This window comes from Lathyrus oleraceus, chromosome 1, assembly GCF_024323335.1.
Source record: "Lathyrus oleraceus cultivar Zhongwan6 chromosome 1, CAAS_Psat_ZW6_1.0, whole genome shotgun sequence".
Lineage (NCBI taxonomy): Eukaryota > Viridiplantae > Streptophyta > Magnoliopsida > Fabales > Fabaceae > Lathyrus > Lathyrus oleraceus.
This window is the reverse complement of record NC_066579.1, coordinates 259,008,803-259,029,785: the sequence shown is the minus strand read 5'-3', so window position 1 is coordinate 259,029,785 and position 20,983 is coordinate 259,008,803.

The following is a 20,983-nucleotide window of genomic DNA, read 5'->3' as shown; positions in this document are numbered from 1 at the left end:
ATAACTTAGGGATGATTTGCATGATAACATCTAGGCTCGAGTCGTAGTCTCCCTAGTTGTGTCTCCCTCTGTTATCTGGTTAGGCTAGTCTTTCTCCCCTCTGTAGGGGAACTACATCGCCCTGATCCTCGTTCCAGACGAGGTATGTAGGCAGGAGATCGTGCGAGGTCTCTCTGGGCACCTTTTTTCTTTTTGTGTGTGTTGTTTGACGATTGCTAGGCTCGAGTTCCCGACTCCTTAGCAATTTGTTGTCTGTTTGTTCTTGTTGTGTGCTTGGAAGCCGGTATAAGTCCATCGAGTGGCATCTGGGTTCCAGTGTGCGTGTGTTGGTTTGGATGCTGATGTAAGTCCAGTGATTGGCATTCGGGCTCCACGTTTGCCTTTGCCTGTTTTTGTGTGCGTGTCAGCGAGCTACGAATGCTCTGATTCTCCTTCGTCCAAAGGAGATACGTATGCATAGGATGCGACATCCTAGCGAGCATGTGTCGTTTCCCCGGTTCGAACTACTTTGACTCTGATGTTTATGCCTGATAGACTAAGTAGGCCCAGGATGCGGTATCCTGCCGAGTCAGTTTCAGTCTGTTTTCTTGTGTCTCTTTCAGCCAGTGTGTGTGTGTGTGGTGTTTGTTTTAGCAACCTTTTCTTTCTTAGAGCGTGGATCCCGTCGAGTACGACGGACGTGAGGGGTGCTAATACCTTCCCCTTGCGTAACCGACTCCCTTACCCTTTCTCTTTGGTCGCGAGACCATGTTCTTTTCAGGTTTACTCTGAGCGTTTCCTTTCCCTCTTCTGGGATAAATAACGCACGGTGGCGGCTCTGTTGTCCTGTTTTCCCGCCGGTTTTTCGCGTAATGCGACACACACCTTTGCATGCTTCCATGTAGTGACTCCAACACCATTTGTACACGAATTGGAAGTGGATTGCATCATTGTTTGGGCCTAGTTACATGCCCATGCACCCATGCACAATATTGCTATTTTTGGGAAAATTTTGAATTAGTGTGGAAATGAACTCAAGAGCCTATATATAATACATGTCCATTTCCTCAGCATTGGAGGATCCTTGCCCAAGCTCTGCCCTGCAATCCCCATAACCTCCATTGATAGAACAACCTTGAAGATTTTATTGAAATCTAATTTTAGTTCAAATTATGATTGAGAGCTAAAACTCCAAGGGTTCACAACCATTTTCATTTGAATCATCTCCTGCAAGCAAGAAGAAGCAAGGCCAAGTGGATTGGAATCGAGATCGAGCTTCATCACTGCAAACCGAAGACGAAATTTCTCAAACTTTCCTTCTTCGATCCTCTCTCATTTCTCCGCCTTTTTGATTAATTTTTGGTTGAGTTTCTTTGAGGTTGAATCTAAGCAACTCACTTTGCATACCTCATTTTTCAACTCCACATATCTTTTTATATAGTAAGATTTGGAGAAATTGGAGGTCAGATTCGAGATCCTCATGATTTTGTCTTCAAAATGACATATGATCCATTAATTTTGGTGATGTTTTGGTCCTGACCAGTCTGGTGAGGGTGACCGGAGAAGACGACCGGGGCTAGGGCTCCGGTGATGCATTGGTCTTGTCCAAGTCGTTTGATCCCATGACCACGTTATAATCTCATCCATTGATCTTGCATACCATGTGTACACACGCGTTGACCTTGGAACACCATGGACATGATGCGCGTGGCCATCAGATCTGTCACCTCAATTAGTGAGGGAGATCTGATGGCCTTTGTTTTTTGGATTTAATTAATTTTCTGTTTTAATTTTAAAAATGCCATTTTTTATTAAATTCATTATAAATTTCATTTTAATCCAAAATATGTGAGACTTTCACCAAATAATTTCAAATAATTTCCTCTTCCATTTTCTGAATTAAAAATATTTTTTAGATTGGATTTGATATTTTTAGTGAATTTAATGGTTTTTGACTTTTTTTTATTGATTTTAAATACTTCTGACTTTCAAATATTCCAAAAAAATTATCTAAGGTCCTTTGACCTTGTTTGACCTAGGATAAATCCCTTGGCCATTTAATTGGTGATTTAAAGGGATTTAAGGTTTTTCCCTTTTTTAAATGTATTTTTATTCATTTTTAAATTGATTTTAATTTGATTAATTGCTTTAAAATTATGTTGAGCTATTTGATTGACCTTGTTTTGTTTCATCTTCTGTTTGGCCTTGACCTTAGTTGATTTAAGCTCCAATTTGATCAATACTATTGGATGTAGGGGGTTGCTGAAGTGTAAACTTCGTCCCTCAAGAAGAATGAATAATATTGATCAGATGAAGTTCCTCCCTTGATCAATTTGGGATTCTATTTCACTTCATCTTCTAACCTCCATCTCTCTTTTTCCACATTCCCTCCATGCCAATGACTTTTCAATGAATCAAATGCTAGTTGATTCATCAGTGACCTTGTGTCAGATAAATCAACATGAGCTTGATTGAGATAGGTCCATCCCATTGTATTTTTGTGTGTGGTATGCTTTAGGAGCTTGGTTCTTTGCACCATGTCTCTAGCATGCATTAACACCAATATTATTATTTCCCGACCTCAGATAGTTGTGACTTCTATATAAGTCCAATTATGATTTCTTAACATATAGCTAAATTTGTCCCAAAGGCATAGCATTTTTGTAAGTGACATTGCAAGTTTCCCATTCCTCATGGTATTGTGTGAAGATTTAACTTTTTTTTCCATTTGTGAGAGCTAGTGGCATACTTATTGATTTTTCCAAGTTGAAGCCCTTCTCATGGATGATGTCTTGATTCATATCTTCATGCTTATGAGTGGATGGTTGAGTATTCTCCAAAGAATGACTTAAACAATTGCATTCTTTACTAACATTTCACTAACATCTCTTTATTATTGATTTACTTTAAGTATCATTTACCTTTAATGCAATTTAAATTCTAGCACTTTATCATTCATTGTGATTTACATTCATGCAACTTGTTTATTATTCAGTCATTTTCATTTTGTTCATTTGAGCCATACTTTGTGCTTGTATTATATTATGTGCTTGCGACTTTGTTTTATTTGTGGTCTTAGGACCTTAAAATACTTAATAAAAACAAAAACTCTAAAAAATATATTGGTAGACTGTTGGACCTCTGCCCTTGACTTGGTTTGGATCCTTGGACTTAGAGTAGGAAACATCCATGTGCTATGGAAACCTGGCCAATGCCATTGGTTTGAGACTGAGTTATCTTGGCCAATGTCATTCATCTGATACAAGCCTTGAGAACTCCACTGGTTTATCTATTACTTTGTCTATATGCTTAAGTTATTATTTTGATCTTATTGTTTGTATCCAATGATTGCCTCTGTGAGTTTGCTACAAGGGATATTCATCTGATACATTTGAAGACATTGAAGACGGCTTGCCTTTGGAGTGCTTGCTTGGATGTTTGGATATCTTTATTTGATGCCATTTGGTCTTATTATTAATTTCTTGGATGATTATGCTTGTTGCTTGCTTAAAAGTCCAAAAGAAATGGGTTTCTATCTGACACTCTTGTCTTGTGGATGCATCCCATTGGTTAGACCTTTTCACCTCTAAACTTTTAAATCTTGTCTAGGATAGTCCCTTCATCTCCTCCTCTCATTCTTTAATTTCAAAATCTCTCCCTCATTTCAAAACCTTCTTTGTTTGTGTTTTCAACTTAGACTTGTTTTAATGAGTAGAAACCTTGGCCTTATGTCATTGATTTTCAAAATATTTTTTAATCAAACTTGTGAATAAACTTAATCATATTGACTTAAATTTTAAAAAGACAAAAAGAACTAACAACCTCATCTAATCCTTATGGCCACTTTGTGCCTTTTTCTTTTAAACTTTTCAAAAGAGAGCATTTAGATTTGAGTTATCTTTGGTCGAGATATAATTCTCCTATTCCATGATATTTTGATAGTAAGTCTTTCCATTTATTATGGGCTAGTGGCATAATTGTTGATTGAATTCAAGTTGGAGCCCTCCCTCTTAAATGTGTAAAGACCTTATTATCGGTGGATGTTTTGTTGAGTAAAATCTCATTGATAACAAAAGATATTTAAACTTTTGTTAAAATCAATACACCGATCTTTGAAATTTTTACCACGAACTACGAGATTTTGATCCCTCATTTTTATGTTTGTAAGTAGGCATAAGACCGAAGGTCTTGTCAAACACAAAAATATAATAAATGAATTCTTTTCTCATCCCCACATTCAATTTTCAACAAAGATCTTTTCAACCAAAAACAGTTACACACAAAAAAAAGGCTCCCTATGAGTACCTAAGACACTTTGGATGCTAATACCTCCCCTCTGTGTAACCAATCCCCTTACCTGTAATCTCTGACATTTTATTAGTTTTAATTTGAAAACTTCTTATCTTTGGGTTTTGTTCATACTTTTTCCTTTTCTTTTGGAAACAATAAAAATGCGGTGGTGACTCTAGTTGATGTTGAGCTAACCAATAACTCAGTGGTCATGAATTTACCGCTACGCATTGCCTGTCTAATTCATTGTTATACAACCATAACCAATAATCTAAATACTCAAGATGACAAAGATCTTTCACGATACCAATAGCTTCAAAGAAGCTCCACTTATCAGGATCAATGTCTACTATATGTTCATGCCCAACTAGGTAACATATTACATTGTCCCTAAAAAAATTTCCCATGTAATTAAAGTTCAGAGTAAAAATCATACCTTTTTGCATCGATCGCCTTGCTTAAACACGCCTTTAATATGTCTACCAATTTAGCCGCCCACAAACCTCGTCTTCCTCGCAATCGCCTCCCACCTCACACAGAACTCACAAATGTTACTATTTCTAAAATCCTAATTTACAGGGACTAAAACTAAAATAGGAAAATGCAATTTTATGACTTTATTTATGGTGGAGAATATTTGAACCACACGTAATATTATGTGTAATGATAAAAATTTAAAAATAAAAGTCAACTCAGCACCATCTATCACATATGCTTTTTTTAACAGAACTTTGACGTTAGAGACTAACGCCAACAAGAAAGAAAAATGTTGGGATTTCAACAAAAAAAAATTTAGGGACTAAAACCAAAAAATCGTCAACTCACAAAGACCAAAATACTATTTAAACCATTTTTTAAAATATAATTTTACACTTTTAAATTATTTGAACTATTCATTTATTTATTCTAAATATCCATATAACTAATCAAATACTCTAATGTGAGTCTCATTAAATACCATAATATAACTAAAATTTAATTAAATATAATTTTTTAATCTAGTTAAAATGATAAACATCGTTCTCTTGCGGAAGAACGACACTAAATTAAAGAACGCAAACAAAATGCAAATATCAATGTATTTATTTCAGAATGTAATAGGTAGTTGTGAAACAATTGTGACATGAAATCAATAATGGTGCTCAAAGATAACGCTTATCAAAATTCCACTAGAGTATAATATCCTCAAAATGACTACATTCTAGTCTTTTCAAATTTTTGACTTAGTACATTCAAGCCTTTTTGAAATACAATTATTATTGGACTAAGTTACAATTAAAATCAAGTGAAGTACAAAGAGAGGTTTTCTAATCGAGATAACCCAATTTTTCAAAAAAAATCCCAAAATATCCCTGGTTTCAGAAAAATTCCCAAAGTACCCCATTTTTAGGAGGAGTCTCCAATTAAATTGGCGACTCCTCTTAAAACTTGAATGGAGGCGCCAATTGGATTGGCTAGGGCAGGTGCCCTAGCCAATCCAATTGGCGCCTATGTGTAAGTTTTAAGAGGAGTCGTCAATTCAATTGGCGACTCCATCAAAAAAGCCTCAAATGACAAAACCTCCAACATTAAAGTTGTATATCTTTTCAAGACAATGAATTTGGACATACATTTTGCATCATTTGGAGTTTTTATGAGAAAGTTATGGGCACTTGAAGTTGGACTTCTGATTTTTTCAACTGTTATCTGACCTATAATGTTTTGTATAATCACGTGTGTTTCTTTTAGAATTATGAAATTTTGTCCAACATAACAATTGAAGTAGACATCTCAAACTTTCCAATGCACTTGGTACCACCTCAAAATAATAAAAAATGAAGGAGTTAGGTCCTTGGGAAGTTGATCCAAGGAGTTAACTCCTTCATTGAAGTTGGTCCCTTTTGGCAAAATTCACATACACATATTTTGACAGAAACCCTAATTTTGGGTCAACTTCCCAAGGACCTAACTCCTTCATTTTTTATTATTTTGAGCTGGTACCAAGTGCATTGGAAAGTTTGAGATGTCTACTTCAATTGTTATGTTGGACAAAATTTCATAATTCTAAAAGAAACACATGTGATTATACAAAACATTATAGGTCAGATAACAGTTGAAAAAATCAGAAGTCCAACTTCAAGTGCCCATAACTTTCTCATAAAAACTCCAAATGATGCAAAATGTATGTCCAAATTCATTGTCTTGAAAATATCTACAACTTTAATGTTGGAGGTTTTGTCATTTGAGGCTTTTTTGATGGAGTCGCCAATTGAATTGGCGACTCCTCTTAAAACTTACACATAGGCGCCAATTAGATTGGCTAGGGCACCTGCCCTAGCCAATCCAATTGGCGCCTCCATTCAAGTTTTAAGAGGAGTCGCCAATTTAATTGGAGACTCCTCCTAAAAGTGGGGTACTTTGGGAATTTTTCTAAAACCAGGGGTATTTTGGGATTTTTTTTAAAAACTGGGTTATCTCGGTAAAAAAACCACAAAGAGAATTCAAATATTCATAAAAATAAAAATAAATAGAAAAGGTAAAACATTTTTCTAAATAATACTTCGTCATTCAGAAGAGTGTTAAGTGTGCTATTGAGATTTTTATGAGTTATTCAAGTAAGAGTTGCGCATTAGTAAAAAATAATGTAAAAGGATAAATGATAAATTTGCAAAAATAAGATGTTTTTATTGATTGTATATGTTAAATAAATTGTGTGAATCTCATATTCATAGACAAAACTAATCATTTTAGCCAACAACATCGTGACATACATAACCCAGTCTCGTATTACTATTTTTTTTTGTTTTTGCAGGTAAGGCATAATTCCTGGTGTTCTTTGGTGTGCATGTCTCCCCTGTTTAACCTATTTCACATTATTCATATTTTTCTCTTGCTATCCTCAAGAGTGTTATGTGAAGTTATGTTTTGGAAATTACCATAATACCCTTCTGCCTCCCACGCTTCTGCGTTGCCTATTTTTCCAACACATCATTTCTTTGCTTTTTGGGACTCCACATTACAAATTAATTGGTTTGAAAATTCAAATTTGTTTCATTTCTGCTCTTCCATTTCCTCTTCTTCGTCTTTCTTTCCTCTCCTCTCTCTCTTTCACCATTTATGTCTCACACTACCTCTTTCATCACTCTCTCTTACGACCTTCCAACGAACCAGAAAAATAACCATTCAGATATAAGAACAAAGTTGGTTCTACAATATATCTCTAAGATTTTGATGATAACAAAGGATGAAATCAAAAATGGTACTCTAACGAGATTTTTCTTAGTGTGTAGGACTCTGAACATTTACGCAGGATTCTGACCATACATCAGATACAAAAGTACATCAGATATAAAGTATTCGATGATCAGATGTCACTCAGAAAGGATACGTCCAGAAGGTTCTAATTCTGATCAACGCAGATACCAGCACAACAGTTAAAATGTCAGAAGCTCTAACAAAAGACTACTGGATTCAGACTCTGATACTTAAGAAGTCTAGAGCACTGAGAAGCTCTGATGAAGTTAGACATAATCATCCTCTAAAGACAAACTCTGGTATATCAAGACTCTGATGCAGACTCACCAGTATAGAACGCGTAACCGAAAAGAATCTCATTATGGAAAGAAAGTATTTAAAGAAAGGAATAATGAGGCGGACAAAATGGTTTTAGAAAGGAACAATAGAAGTAATGACATTAATTATTCTTCAAAGACCAAGATTCTGTCATCACTCCAACGGTCCTTCACAACGACTATATAAAGGACGAATTACTTCTCTAGAGAACACACCTGAGACACACAGAAATCTCATTCATTCTCTCTCTCTTTCACGAGCTGCTGCTCTTACGTGAAAAGTTATTGCTCTCATATTTACTGAAATACTTGTTTGTTGTTAGAAGCACTTTACATTACAATTTACTTTTGCTTAAACTATTTCCATAAGTGACTCTGCGTAGTCTGAATACTTAGAGGGCTAAGAGATTACTCTCTTAGACGATTGGTTGTGTAATCTTTCAAGATTAGTGGATTAAGTCATTTTTGAAGGCAAAATCCCCTTGGCCGGGTAGACTGGAGTAGCTTTGAATTTCAAGCGGACCAGTATAAAATTTTGTGTGTGTTTTAATTTCTGAAGAAGTTTTTATTTCCAAAACAATTCAAACCCCCTTTCTTGTTTTTCTCAACATTCAGTTGGTATCAGAGCTTCGGCTCTGTTATTGATTTTCTAATCAAACACTTAACAGTGTAGAGAGATCCAGCGTGAGAAAAATTATGGCCAACATCAATGAAAGAGATAGTTACAACGCTAAACCTCCAATCTTTGATGGAGAAAAATTTGATTATTGGAAAGACAGAATTGAAAGTTTCTTTCTGGGCTACGACGCTGATCTCTGGGATATTGTCATAATTGGATACACATCACCTGTGATAGACGCTGGAGTTGCTATTCGTAGAAGCAGAATGTCAGATGATCAGAAGCGTGAATTCAAGAGCCATCACAAAGCCAGAATGATACTACTCAATGCTATTTCCTACAATGAATATGAAAAGATCACCAACAGGGGAACAACTAAAGAAATACTTGACTCCCTGAGGATGACTCACGAAGGAAATTCTCAAGTCAAAGAAACAAAGGCTCTGGCTCTAATCCAGAAATATGAAGCCTTCAAAATGGAGGACGATGAAGCTGTAGAGGTAATGTTTTCTAGATTTCAAACTTTAATTGCAGGACTCAAAGTGCTAGATAAAGGATATACAACTGCGGATCATGTCAAAAAGATTGTTAGAAGCTTGCCAAAAAATGGAGACCTATGGTCACAACTTTAAAGTTATCAAAATATATGAACAGTATCAGCCTTAAGGAACTCGTCAGTTCACTCAGAAGCCATGAGATAGAACTGGAGGAAGATGAACCTCAAAAGAAGATCAAATTTGTAGCACTAAAGTCCAGATCCGAAAGACGCAAACCAGATAGAAACAAAGCCTTCCAGGCTGAAGAAGAAGACATTGATGACTCTGAAAAGGAAGACTCTGACGATGAAGAAGAATAATCCGTTTTAACCAGAAGAGTAAAATAACTCTGGAGAAAAAGGAATAATAACTTCAGAAGACCAAGCCCCAAGAGAGATCGATCAGAATCAACTTCCAGAGGTAAATCTAACAAAGATATAACATGTTATGAATGTAAGGAAACAAGTCATTACAGAAACGAATGTCCCAAGTTGAAGAAAGAAAGCTCTAGAAGAGAAAATTTTAAGAAAAGTTCTTTCAGAACCAAAAAGGGACTGATGGCCACCTGGGATGACAGTGGATCTGATTCCTCAGAATCAGACTCTAAAGAACAGGCAATTGTTGCACTCATGGCTACCACCTCCAGAAATACATCAAATGGAGAATCTGAATCTGAAGAGGTATTTTCTGATCTTTCTCGCTCTGACCTCGAATCATGCCTTTCTGAAACTCTAAACTCATACCAGAAACTTAAACAAAAATTTAAAGCTGTAAAAGAGGTTCTTGAAGAAACCATCAAAGAATGTGGTAAACTTGAGATGACAGTTTCAGATCTAAAAGATGAAAATCGAACTTTGATATTAGAAAGAGATCCACAAATAAACAATGTTTAAAACTTGAAGAAGCGTTATCTCAAGCTCCACATACTTCGAACACAGTAATTTATGAATATGAAAAATCTTTTCAAAAGTTTCTAAAGAATGGGATAGAGAGAAGCAGAATGGCATCCATGATTTATGGAGTCAGTCAGAATAATAGAAGAGGAATTGGGTATGACCCTAGTGAAGATAAATATTCCATAAATGACATACCTAAATCTCCGTTTTCTTATCACTACACACATACACAAGCACAACGTTTTAATAATACTAGAAAGCCCAAAGTTCCAAGAAACTCTAAAACTAATCATAAAGGACCCAAAAGATTATGGCTACCAAAGGATAAGATTGTTTATGTTGCAGATATCTTATGCAGCAGAGTTAAGACACCAGTCATGGTACCTGGACTCTGGATGCTCGCGACACATGACGGGAAGAAAGTATATGTTCCAAAGCCTGGAACTTAAAGATGCTAGCTTCGTAGGCTTCAGAGGAAATCAGAAAGGAAGGATCAGAGGCTCCGAAACTATTGGTAATGGAACTCTTCCCTCTATATCTGATGTTCTCTATGTAGAAGGATTAATGCATAACCTGTTATCAATAAGTCAATTAAGTGATAACGGCTATGATGTAAGGCATGTTAGAAAGGGAAGTTTTCTAAAACATCTTTTAAAAAGAAAAATATTGTTTCCACCTCTAAGCCTCTGGAACTTCTTCACATTGATTTGTTTGGACCTGTTAAAATAACATCAGTCAATGGAAAGAAATATGGACTAGTTACTGTTGATGATTTTAGTTGTTGGACATGGGTAAATTTCCTAAAGCACAAGAGTGAGTCTCACTCTTTATTCACTAGCTTCTGTTCCAAAGTGCAAAACGAATTTGACTCTAAAACCATCAGAGTCAGAAGTGATCATGGTGGAGAATTTGAAAATAATTTTTTTGAGGTACTATTTGATTCTAATGGAATATCCCATGATTTCTCCTGTCCTAGAACTCCACAACAAAATGGAGTTGTAGAAAGGAAGAATAGGACACTCCAAGAGATGGCCAGAACCATGATACATGAAACAAATGTGGCTAAGCACTTTTGGGCTGAAGCAGTAAATACAGCGTGTTATATTCAGAATAGAATCTCTATAAGACCTATTCTGGAGAAGACTCCCTATGAACTGTGTAAGGGAAGAAAACCCAACATTTCTTATTTTCATCCTTTTGGATGCTCTTGCTTTATTCTGAATACTAAAGAACATATGAACAAGTTTGATTCAAAAGCACAAAAAGGTATTATGTTAGGATACTCAGAACGCTCTAAAGGCTACAGAGTATACAACACAGAAACCAAAATTATGGAAGAATCAATTCATGTTAGATTTGATGATAAGCTTGACCCTGAAAAGTCAAAGCTAGATGAGAAACTTGTAGTGATAAAATTGTTTTTTTTTAATATGAAAAATGGGGTATAGGCATTCTACAAACAACATAATTGAGAATTGGAATTTCTAGAAAAATGATGGAAAATGAGGTAGTGGCATCCTGTAAACAGCCAAATTGAGCATTGGAATTGCAAAACTCTTATAGTAAATGTGTTTATTGATTTGACAAAAGAATTGTTTTATAACTTTTTAGTAAAAGATCAATTGAAATAATAGAGGATGCAAGACTGCAAACTTTAAGAATAAAAAATTAAGGTTGTGTTGTCCCATCACTCATTATACAAAAGTAGACTCTTTCTACTATACATGTCAAAATCACATAGTTTTTTTTTCTTTTCCCACATTAATTGTTGTCTTCTTTACAAAGGGAATTTTTTTTAAATAACCATCTTTTTCAAAAAAAATTCAAAAATAACCAATAATTCAAAAAAATTATCAAAATAACCAGGTTTTGGAGAGGATGCGCCAGATGAATTGGCGCATTCCCAATGCATTAAGAGGAGGTGCCAATAGCATTAGTGCATGCATTGGGCTCCTCATGAGGAGGCGCCAATGCTATTGGCGCATGCATTGACCCTCATGAGGAAGCGCCAATACTCTTGGCGCCTATGTGCATTTGGTTGGTGGGCGCCAATTCATCTGGCGCCTACATGTTCTTTCATGTGGGCGCCAATCCCTCAGGCTCCCACATGTTATGTACAATTGATGTTCTGTCTCTATAAATACCACGCCTTGGATGCAATATTTTTCACTCAAAATCATCTCCTAATACCATAATTTCTCTAGTTCAACCACATCACCTTCAAGTTTCTTTGTTTTAACAATGTCTGCATACATTCAGAAATGAAATGCTGATGTAATATTTTCCGCCGTTGCGGCTCCGATACAAATTCGACTTTGGAATACAGATACGTTTGAACGTCTTAATCGGACGTTGTACAGTTGGTTAGAGGGAGAAATTGGAGAGGGTGAAAGGATTAGAAGAATACAATGGCTTGTGTCCATGTTCAACCAAAACGGAGAAGTGAGCGAATGGATGGATATTAAGACCGACCAAGACGCTCGTAGGATGATGCATTACATGTTCAAAATTGTTTTGATGGTTGTAATTGCATAGTTCTTGTATTGTATTTGTTATAATTATTTGTGTTACTGTTTATGTAATGGTACTTTCGTCGCAGACGTCTAATATGAAATAAATTTAGTTTTTCATATATTGCAATAGAGGTACATGTAAATTTATCTGGTTGTGCTCGTTCCAACACTAAGACAGTTATTACGATTATGACCTGGCTGACGGCATGAACTACATAGTCTAACCATTTTGTTTACCGTATCCATTTCGGTTCGAATTCGGGTGTTGTTTGGGCGACCCTTTTTCTTCCTTCGCATAACTTCGTTGTGCCAGACGATGTCCCCTTGATATTCTGGCCAATAATCCTCTTTTGCCACTATGGAAAAACTAATTTTATAAACATTTGAAAGGCTGGCGACTTTGTAGACATTAGATAACAAGTAGGATGGATCTCTTTGAACCTTTGAGCATGCCACAATTACATGGGAGCAGGGGTTACGAAAGACTTGGAACTTTCTGCAGTCGCACCAACCTCTATTTAGTTCGACTCTGTACTGTCTCATCGGCATGCCCTCATTGTGATCCATGGACTCGGCAACACTATACCAACCTTTAGTTCGATCAAAGACCGTAACCACGTGTGTGTTTGCTTTTGCAGCTTCATGTTTGATGAATTTCATTGAAGCATCACTGAACAACTGTCCAGATTGCAACACTGAACTCCATTTTGAGTGTCTGGTTTCAAACAACGCCCCTAGCCTGAAATATGTTGTCTGCACCAAAGAGGTTATTGGTAGGTTACAGATGCCTTTGAAGACAGAGTTCATTGATTCCACAAGATTTGTTGTCATGTGGCCCCAACGCTGACCGTTGTCGTATGCCCTAGTCCACTTCTCCAATGGAATATTATCGATCCACTGTACTGCATCTTCGTTTGACAATCTTATTTCCTCGCGATAGTGTTTGAAAGAAGGTTCTGATAATGCATAACCTTCATTGGCAACCTTCTTCCGCAACGTCTTATGTTTGATTTCCCGCATGAAATTCTGAGCAATATGTCTAATACAAAACACATGCGTCGAAGGAGGATTTTTCCAGCCGTTATCAATGTTATTATATGCACTAATGATTTAAGGGTGTCTATCGAAGATCGAACATAAGTTAGGCTGAGGTGCAACGTATAATCGGAGATTTCTTAGGAAAAAACTTCATCCCTCAGCAGTCTCCCCTTCAACTAGGGCAAAGGCGATTGGAAAATTATTATTGTTTCCATCTTGTGCCATTGCCATCAGTAACATTCCTTTGTATTTTCCGTACAACCATGTACCATCAATTTGTATAATTGGTTTACAGAAAGAAAAACCTATGATACATGGTTGATACGCCTAGAAGAGACGGTGAAATATTATATTTCCAACAGCATACGTACCATCTGGTGTATACGCGAGCAATGTTTCCAACTTGACAATTGTCCCGGGAGCATATTGTTTTAGAGCCAACATGTATTTTGGAAGTTGTTTGTAAGACCCCTCCCAATTGCCAAACACTTTTTCAACAGCCTTTGTCCTAGCTATCCATGCCTTCCTATATGATGGAGTGTACTCGTACTCTGCCCTAATATGCAAGATTATCATACTCACCATTAACGACGGATTGTCGCCAATGACAAACAATATTTCATCGCATATTAGCTGAGAGCTTAATTTACAATGATCCTGCATTGGGTTTGTCAGCATGCATGTGTGATATGAACCCATTGATCCAATCTCCCAAGACTCACACCTCTTCCGGTACGAAGATAACAACCTAAAAAGGCAGTTCTCATTCGGACAATAAACTTTATACCTCGATGCGTCAGTTCTGTCAACTCTGAAATCAGCTGATAGTTGCATGTGGAATTTCTTAATGGCTTTTACACATTCCTCTTTTGTGCGAAATGTGTCTCCTTGTTTCAAATATCCTTGCATCTACACGTAAGGATTGTACCATACATTTGCTGAAGGTTCATCTGAACCCAAATTCAACCTTGTCATGTGTTGGGGTGGGCAGTATACATGACTTGCTGGTATTGGCTCCTCTTCCTCTTCAGCATTCACCATTGAATCAACCATGATCTCGGCTTCTTCTTCTTCGTCATCTGGAACATTCACCTCAACTTATTCGTCATCAATATCACAAAACACTTGTGACTGATCAATGAACTGAGACACCTGTTGTTGATGTGGTAATATATACAACTCTATATCGTTGTAACCGGATTGTTCGTGACTGACAAACATATGTTGAACATTGTCATCATCTCGAATATTCTTCTGATAAAATTTTACCTGGTTTTCTACAAACCAAACCAGATTTTTATAGATGATTTGGCCCACATTACTGCACTGCAATTTCTTTTCTATTCTTTGTTTCATATGTGAAAATTTTGATCATCGATTTATTGTAAACCGAGTTACCTCTGTGTTTCGAAAACAAAAACCGAACAACTGATGATCAAATATTTCACCTTTGACATGGGTACTGATCATGTAATATTATGTGGAAGACATTTTGTTCAAATATTAAATATGTAAATTTCTTTACTGGAATTGAATGCATTGGTAAGTTGTTCATCTGCACAGCATAAATAGCGTTGCATTGATCACTTGGTCATTGTCTGTACAGACTTGACCATGCATGCAGTAAAAAGAATCTAACATACAATGACAAGAGTGACAAAAACACACATGCGCCCAGGGAATCCAGGAATCTCTGAACCAAGGAATCCTTGTGGAATCCATGTGCCCTAATATTCCTAACAGGCGCCCATTCCCTAGGCGCCATAAAGTAACTTGGACGCCAAGAGGAAGGGCGCCCCTTCACAACAATTGTACCAAGGCGGCACTAGGAAGGGTGCCTCTTCCTATTGCCCTACACTAAGGCGCCAAGAGGAAGGGCACCTCTTCCTTGCATGTGAAGAATCACATGCAGGCGCCAAGAGAAAGGGCACATCTTCCTTTGCACGTGGATTCTTCACATGCGCCTAGAATAAAGATTCTTCACATGGTTTCTGCATTTTATCATTCCATTGTCTTCTTTTGCCATTGCATGCAACCAATCCCATTCTTCTTAGGTTACAAACCTACTCACTCATTCGTCTATAAATAGCCTCTCATATCAACAATATCAAATCATCTTCATCAATACTCAATTATATTCTTCTTTGTCACACTAATCCTCTACCACACTCAAGCTCTGCAAAATCAAATCATGTCTTTGTTGACTATGGGCAATGAACACAGAGGCACACTCGAGAATATTTCGGCATTTGTATGTTATCTCTCTCTTTTTACTTTTTTCGTTTTTAGTCTTATACCTTTGTTATCTATGTTTTTCTTACTTCTTATAGAATTGTCTTTGTTGATTATATATTTCTTCTTCTTATTGCATTTTCTTACTTTTTTGTTATTAGGATCCGAAGCATTTTAGATGCCGTATACATGAATATGTACCCCACGATCCTTTAATAGAACCATATATTAGAGGATATGGATTTGGAAATCTACTCAACATTATTTCGTACTCGGTGGACTACAAGTTCATTTTGGCTTTGTTGGAGAGGTGGAGACCCGAGACCCACACATCTCGTTAGACGACGGTGAGTGTACCGTCACACTTGAGGACATGTACATGTTGTTGGGTCTCCGTATAGATGGAAAGACCCGGAATGGTAGAGTTAACCAAGACAACAATATCTGCAATGAATTATTGGATGCCCCTTTGTTAGACGACGAAACTAAGGGAGACACATCCGATCAAGCAAAGGGGTAAGGTATAAATTTAAAATACCTTAAACAATATTATGCCAGTATAGTATTGTCCGAAGATTCAACCGAGTATGAGAAAATAATAAAAGCTCGGTGTTATATTATGATTTTATTTGGTAATTTTTTGTTTCCAGAAAGTACAGGTAATTCTGTAAATATAATGTATTTACCTTTATTACGCAACATTAATAAGGTAAACACTTATAGTTGGGGTTCAGTTGTGTTAGCCCATATATATAGTGCAATGTGTAAAACTGCAAAAAAGAATACCTGTATTTTTTTCATGTGTGTATTTGCTTCAAGCTTAGGGTTGGTCAAGAATGTCGTCGCTCGCCCCGATAAATGAGCGTCCATTCATGTTTCCGTTTGCAACCAAGTAAGTCTAACACTTTACCATTTACCATTTAGTTAATTATATTTTATATTATAATTAACAGTAAATAATATTTTTCACTTCTTTTTTATCTAAGGTGGTCAGTAAGGGGGATGAACTACAATAGGTATCTGAAACACGCTATTGTAGTCTATCGCAATCTATTGGACCACATTGGACATGACGATGTAATAATCCTACCCAACTATATTTTAATTTAAAAATAATTCTCAAATTATTTTCCATCTAATCGTTTCGTATTGCTTTACAGTTTATCTGGAGGCCATATCTGGGTCTGGATCATGATGTGAACCATGACGATGCTGCAGTTTGGACAACGAAGACGTCGATTATCCGATTCACTACGGTGGAAATGCACCAGAGTGACCGGGTCAAACTGCAGTTTGGAATGCTACAACAGATTCCAGAATCTCCCACGTGTTTGGAGAATTGACAGCAAAAAAGGGTTAATGCACAATGGGATTATTCTAACTGGAGAGACTTTGCAAAAGAGATGTGTCGTCAATTGAGGAATCGACGACAACACATCTTAAACGAACCAGTCATCCATGGTGCAAGACCGACTCAATAATATATGGCATGGTTTAGGTCGGTAACAACTCACCAATTTATATCTGAGCCGCGGTATTTGATGGATCCACGCAAACTTGCTTCGTCATCATACGCCCCACAACAATTCCCCACCCAACATCAATGTGAACCCACCCAAACCCAACAATCAACCACACAACATCAACCTACCACATACACACAACAACCAAACATCCAACCTCGCAACCCGTTCATGTCAACCACCCAACAACCAACCATCCAACGTCGCAATCCATTCATACCACCCACCCAAACACAAAACCAAGAATCAAACCCCGCAACCACAACTGTCTATAGCCCAGATGATTCATATGGGTCACTTTATCGTAGTCCCCCACCAATGACCATCCAAACATCCCATCAACATAACACCCAACCATTGTTTAACTATAGCACGCCCTAGGAACCATTGCTTCGTTTCCAAAACGACTCAATGGCCCAGTTTGGGCAACTATACTGTCCCCAACTCACCCAACCCCAACGACCTAACTAAGATGACATGGGCACCGAACTCCATTACGGAAGCGCCGTTGGCCAGAGCCCCTCCGGATATTGGGAGCAAATGATGACACATTTGTCAAATACCGCTGGAACTTCCGCCGGACATTCCCACCGGCCATCGCTCGATCAGGTCAGCACACAAAGACCTCAAACACCTCAAGAAAATTGTGGGAGACCTCAGAGACAAACTAACGCACCTGGATGTGGAACAGGGGGACGTTATAATTGGTTCGGTCATTAGTTTATTGTAAATCTAATGTAACCAATTATCACATCATCAATAAATTTATTTTTTTCCATTACAATTTTTTATTTATTAAATAACGAAAATTAAAAATTAAAAAAACTAAAAAAATTTAAAAAATTTAAAAAATTAAATAAATAAATACAAGGGGGGTGTATGCACCAGATGAATTGATGCATACATCAACTAAATGCACCTAGGTGTCAGGAGCATTGGCGCCTCCTCATGAGGGTCAATGCATGCGCCAATAGCATTGGCGCCTCCTCATGAGGAGCCCAATGCATGTGTCAATGCTATTGGCGTCTCCTCTTACTACATTGGGGGTGCGCCAATTCATCTGACGGATCCTCTATAAAACCTGGTTATTTTGATTATTTTTTTGAATTATTAGTTATTATCGATTTTTTTTAAAAAGATGGTTATTTAAAAAAAAAATCTCACAAAAGGGATAAAATGATAATAAATTTATTTTTTCCTTTCTTATTTATTTAATTTTTTTAATGCCTCCTCATGAGGGTCAGTCAATGCATGCGCCAATAGCATTGGCGCCTCCTCATGAGGAGCTCAATGCATGTCAATGCTATTGGCGTCTCCTCTTACTACATTGGGGGTGCACCAATTCATCTGACGGATCCTCTATAAAACCTGGTTATTTTGATTATTTTTTTGAATTATTAGTTATTATCGATTTTTTTAAAAAAGATGGTTATTTAAAAAAAAATCTCACAAAAGGGATAAAATGATAATAAATTTATTTTTTCCTTTCTTATTTATTTAATTTTTTTAATATCACTTATATTGCAATAAAGGGATGAAATAAGGAGGCCTCAAATTATGAGGTTTGAAGATCTACAACTTCAATGTTGTAATCAAAGTTAATTTTTATATTCAATTTAATAAAATGCTATATTCTTGATCATTTGCTATTTCTTCTTTAGGTTTAACATTTTTTTTTAAAAATTAATATTTTATAAAAGAAAGAATTAAACATCTAATGAAAGGATAAAATATTACAATATTAAATTTAAATCGCTATTATTTTGTTTCGTAATCAATAATATTAAAATTTTAAATCATAACATGATTAATAAGTTTTATTAAACTTTATGAGAAACAAAACCATAATCAATAATATAAAACTTTAAATGTAAGTTACTATTATTTTGTGTCATTTATACCATAGATTCATCATTAAATTATTGATAAAATTTATTAGACTTTATATGAAAAATCATCTATTTTTTAAAATATTATTTACTATTTATAATTTAATCACATTAATTTATTTTTATTTATAAAATAATTAATAATTATGCTACTTTCCTATTATAGTTACCATTGATCAAAAAGTGGGAAAACATTTTGACATTGATAAATGAAATTATGATTTCAAATGTTTAACATATATTTCCTGAAAACAATTTAAGTTATATTATCGAAAAAATACAACAAAATATAGAATAAATATTAGTCATTTATATAAATACGAAAAATAATAGATTATGTGTTATTGATATAAATATTAGTCATTTATATCATTAAAATGTTAATTTAATAAATGTGTATAGTTAATGCAAATATAAAAAATGATGAAAGTTTATGTGTTAGGTTTTTTTAGATATTTTAACTTGTTTATATATATATATATATATATATATATATATATATATATATATATATATATATATATATATATATATATATATATATATATATATATATATATATATATATATATATATACACACGTGTATATATAAATATATATATATATATATATATATATATATATATATATATATATACACACGTGTATATATAAATATATATATATATATATATATATATATATATATATATATATATATATATATAATATATATATATATATATATATATATATATATATATATATATATATATATATATATACGTGTATATATAAATACATATATATATATATATATATATATATATATATATATATATATATATAATATATATATATATATATATATATATATATATACACGTGTATATATATATACGTGTATATATATATATATATCTGATATATATATATATATATTATATATATATATATATATATATATACGTGTATATATATATATATATATATATATATATATATATATATAATATATATATATATATATATATATATGATATATATATATGATATATATATATATATATATATATATATATATATAGTATATATATATATATATATAATTAATTAATTGTAATTTATAGATTATAAACCTTATAGAAATATGTCTCATCCATATAAATATGGAAATAATATATATTATTGATCCAAATATAAAAAAATGTGTCATTTATCAAATTAATTACAAATATGTGTAAATTTAATTTTTTATTTTTAGTTAGTGAATAAAATGTAATATAATTTCTTTTGTTTTTTTATCACAATTATATTATTAATATGTTTTAATTTGATTCATATATATTTATTACCTCTATTTTTATCAAACAGTTACTTTTTCTAATTTTCTCCTTGTGTTCATAATATACACATTCAAATAAAATTCAATAATTATGTTTGTATTGATAAATAATTAAAAAATTGTTAGACAAATATTTGTATCAATAAATACGGTAAAATATAGAATAAAATATTAAAAATTGATATAAATACCAAAAAAATAGATTATGTGTTATTGATATAAATATGGAAAAAATATATATTAATAATTCAAATACGAGAAAGAATTTTTTTAACCAAATATAAATAAAAATATTTTTTTAAAATAATAAATTTTCTTTGTTAAATAATTTTATCTTTCCGTTTTTTTTATTACATTTTAGAAACAAATTTGCGTAACACACAGTACCATGAACGCATGTGTATCTAGACCAAAATCTGTGTGAACACACAAATTAATACATTTTTTTGTACAATTAAAGAAAATAAAGTAAATATATTTAAAATAATCCATGAACCCAAACACACAGGTGAAAAATGTTGTTATTTTAATTATTTTTATTACTAATATTTTTATTTTGAAATTATTTTTAATTTAAGATACAATACTTGT